Source organism: Bos indicus x Bos taurus, chromosome 10 (genome assembly GCF_003369695.1).
Source record: "Bos indicus x Bos taurus breed Angus x Brahman F1 hybrid chromosome 10, Bos_hybrid_MaternalHap_v2.0, whole genome shotgun sequence".
Lineage (NCBI taxonomy): Eukaryota > Metazoa > Chordata > Mammalia > Artiodactyla > Bovidae > Bos > Bos indicus x Bos taurus.
In genome coordinates this window covers 26,121,831-26,126,201 of record NC_040085.1, presented here as the reverse complement: position 1 = coordinate 26,126,201, position 4,371 = coordinate 26,121,831, and the positions used below count along the sequence as shown (strand labels likewise).

At 35.1% G+C, this 4,371-nt stretch overlaps 1 long non-coding RNA gene across 1 annotated transcript; it reads left to right on the top strand.

Annotated features, from left to right (window-relative positions):
• The first annotated feature begins 332 nt into the window (after positions 1–332).
• Positions 333–2,388, top strand: LOC113900060. Its single transcript, XR_003513057.1, has 2 exons — positions 333–576; positions 2,325–2,388. It is a non-coding gene; the product is annotated as an uncharacterized LOC113900060 (long non-coding RNA).
• Positions 2,389–4,371: the final 1,983 nt, after the last annotated feature.

The following is a 4,371-nucleotide window of genomic DNA, read 5'->3' as shown; positions in this document are numbered from 1 at the left end:
TAATAATATTTCATTACTTCAGCAACCAGCATGACCCCTTCTATTACCCACTGGCTAAATACTAGCCCCACCTACAATTATACATTTGAACAACAGGGAATGATGAAACCAGTCATCTTTAACTTGAAGATGTTTAATATTTTGTTATTATTTTGGCAGTGATCTGCTTTTTAAGGCCATACACAATAAACCATGTCATTAATAACAGAAGAAATGACTCATCTTCATTGTCTGGTTGGAGGGTAATAATGTGACACATCCTGATGGAATTTCTTATTTACAAGTAAGGAAGGGGGGAAGGAGTGAAATACAGACCAGTCGTACTACATTACACTTGGAATATGGTATTTCAAACGACTCTTCCAACCTCCTTTGATTCTGAGAAGGGTTTTATGATACATGCTTTAAGAAAACATTGAATCAGGGCTCTGAGCTGAGATTATATGATTTGGAGGATGAAGCAATACAGCTTGAAACGATCCTGCCATTGATGGCTTACTTTCCTGACCACCCACCCTCCTGGGGCTAAAAGAACCAGAGTCAAATAAGCAAGAAAGAACCATCAGCTAAATCCAGGTACTTGAGGAAGCCCAGATTTCTCTTCACTGATGCTAATGTCCTGCTTAGAAGCAACTTTTCCCACCTTCTATGTCCATCTTTCTGTGTTCTGTATTTTTGACTGTGTTTCTTTCCTAATACTGTGAATTCACTTCAGTTTTTGGACTGCACTTTATCTTTAGAACTAAAATAGTCTCTGATTATTTCCTCTATGTGGTGGTTAAAGCTTGGGTCCATTATTTATAAAACTTGCCTCGGCCTTGATCAATCTGAATATATCAAACAAGCCACTTTTCCTAGCCTCCATCTTCATTACGACTTAGCTACTTCTCCCACCTTTGGAGTAATATCTATTATAAATGATTCTGTGACATTTTGCACTACCCTTTATACATTAGTTTAATGCCAGACTTTAAAGATTATGCTTGTATGAATTGTGGTCTCTTCTCTAAAATGGCCAGATTCATTCACTCTGAAAATTTGACTTGACTGGCTTATAAACAAAATTACACTAAATCATGATTTCCAGAAGCATATTATTGGTGAATGGAATAGCATATGATTAGCACATCAATTACAGTTTAGCGTTTTTCTTTTGTTTGTTTGATGAGTGGTATGAATTCCATGAAGGAGAATAATCTCAGGAGAGAGGTTTATGAAAAATAAGATGTTATTCTACTTGTTGCATTGACAAAGATTTATTATAAAGCTTTGGCTATATTTTTTCTTCAGTCCATCTTATTCTCAATAATAGATAATGATGGTCATACTTATTGAGTACTTATATGTACTTTTATCATAATTCCCAATTAATTAATGTCTCAATGTTAAAGTCATCAATATTGAAATAACCTTATAATTTCAATTTCAGATTTCAATGTTTTATATTTATTGTGATTAAGACTTTTTTGCTATCCCAAGATAATGAAACCTTAAGTGAAGAAACATTACTGTGTCTTGAGAACCAAGAGATGAAATGAGAATAATTTCATATGTACGTACATGTAAAAACTTAAGCTTAGAAGGATTATTCCATTTGAATAGCTTATAGTGGGAAATTATGGCCTTCAGATAATTTCAAAATTGGCTTAAATTTTACCCTCATTCACAAAAAAATAGGAAGAGTCCTAAAAATTCTCATGTTTAATAAATACCTATGAGTCACAGGTCTCATGGAGATTTGGCTTTAAAAAAGCTAAATAGTTTGGTGTAGTTTTTGAGGAAAAAAAGATCTGATTGTGTCCAAAGTGTCATAGTGTTACAAGTATAACTACCTTTATTAGGACATTATGCATTATTTCTCTTACTGTTGGAAACATTTGAGATATAGGCTAATTTATTGAATCCTTAACTCTTGTCAGCTTTATAAAATCCTGTTGTTTCACTTTCCATATAGTTTTCCCTTGTGAAATGTTCTGTCTTTTGTCTCCTAATAAATATGCCCTTTCTAAATCCTTTTTCTTTTAAAATGAAAAGATTAAAAGGACTACTTTTGTAATTAAAAGTCATTTTAAAATAACCTCAGAAGATTGTTTCTAGATATCAAAACATCTTTATGGTCCCATTTCTATGGCAAGAAAGACAACGACTGGGATCCTGTACATTTTACTGTAGTCTACATTAATTACCTTCCATTAAAAAATGACAAAGACCTTTTTGAAAGGGAATCTGGCATTCTCTCCAAGAAATGATGGCAGACACCCTACTTTGCTGATTTCTTGACACTTCTAATTACCTGTATTCATTTGAAATCGTTTCCTTTGTAGAGAGTTATTGGCATGATTTTCTGAGAACAAGAGGAAAATGGAAAACATTTTAGCAAGTTAAGAGGAAAAAAAATCAACAGTGTCATTGTTTGCCGCTTTTGTTGAAACTACCTACACGAGTCATTTGAGGGACATGAAGGTAAATGAAAGGTTATACTTTGCCCTGCACGTTGTTGCTGGTATTTGTAATGTCAATAACTGTAGAAGGTTGTCAGGAAACTGGAGAGATAAAGGTCAATAGCAATGACAAATATATCGTTGTATGTGTTTGAATATGCAATATCAGCCTAATCTGCCAGTGGAGGCTTTCACTCCCTGGAAATATCAATCAGGTGCTATGCGAAACGCACCGATTGTTCTCTACTCTCCTAGAGTGTGATGGGGGCATCCAAAGATGGAAAACTCATCAGAGCTTTTTGGGGGAGTGGGAGGGTTGGAATCATTGTTGAATATACATATAAATGCTCATTGTTTCTTTCAAAGATGGGATTGAAAAAAAACACACCTAAAGTTACCCAGTTTCTCAGATTGCTTCATCGGTGGGAAGTTTAAACATTTTTTCTTTTCACCAAGAGGAAGACACAGTGTATTCTGCTTTGTATATCATGACAATGAGGTATATGCCAGAACCTTTCAGTGTTATAAACTAAATTAAATATTAACTATGCCTTGCATACAATCTGGACAAAAATGTAGTTGGCTAATAGTGAACCCTTATACCAAACCCTGCCTCCTGTTGATTTTGACACATTGGAATGTGTGGCCATTTGTATTCAATAATAAATTATTTACAAATGAAATGCACAGTAGGTTACTTAAACTGTGTCTCTACTAAGAACAGACTTGTTAAAATATATTTTGTTGGAGCCAAATCAAAGTATTCAGATTCAGTAGACAAATGCATCTATCTTCCTTTTAGTAAACTGTGCTGAAGAAATCACTTAAAACCTTTTGGGAAATGAAAAGTAAAATAAAATAGCGAGAGATCTTTTAAATGAATGCGCTTCAACTTGGTCTTGAAGAACACCTGCAGGATATAAAGACAGTGTGTTTGAAACACAGAGGGATCATATTTTATGGATATTACTTTTAAAGTTTTGCATCTGCCAGTACTCTCCATTAAAATAAAATATTTTGAAAAATCTACTCTTTCTGAGACATTTTGCATTTCCTTGGATATTATGATCCCCTTGCCTAACGCTGGCCTAAGGCATAAGTCGTCCTTCCCAAATGCACGTATAACTATATGGGAAGAGAGGTAAAAAAAGAGATCTGCTCCTGATGAGTGTCCAGAGTGACAGGAAAAAGAGCAGTGAATTCAGCTGCACCTTGAGGTTACAGAATAAGAGAAAATGTTGTGGGGCACAGGGAGACTCTAAGGAGAAAGAGACAGAAAGGAAGACAGAAATTATTCAGGAAGGGGGAAATAAAGATGGGACGTTACCCAGGTAAGATATCATATAATTTAACACAATAAATGTAACTGTTACACAGCAAAAGTGAGTTGCCAATTCTAAACGGAGAGAAAAACGGTAGACTGTAGAGGTTGAGCGAGAAAGAGATAATGTTCCCTTTCTAGGAAGAGAAAATCCTAGGCAGAAGGAAAGGAAACAGAAAGAGCAAAGATTTCCTGATGTTTACCAGGGAAGGCATCTGTCCATTCAGGGGACAACAGATGAATCACAGGCTCCATGTGCCTCTCCTCTGCCCCTGCCGCACCTAGACAAACCTGTTAGAAAGCTCTGTGCCCCATTCATGGCTGCAAATCTGCACATGCTCATATATTTCCTTTGACTTTAAATATTCTGTAGAGTTCATTACGGAGATTTTTACATTACGATTTTTTTTTCTAAAGCTCTAATTATTTCAGATAAATAATAGTTGTATAAGCCCTCAAACAACAAACCATAAATGGTATAATTGGAGATGGATTAATTCTCCTTTCACTGGTTTCCCTTGTATTTAGTTGGTTTTTGATTGCATTTCTGACCTTCAGATAAGACTCTTTTGTAAGTCAACAGCCTGGTTATAGTCATAGTGTGTCAGA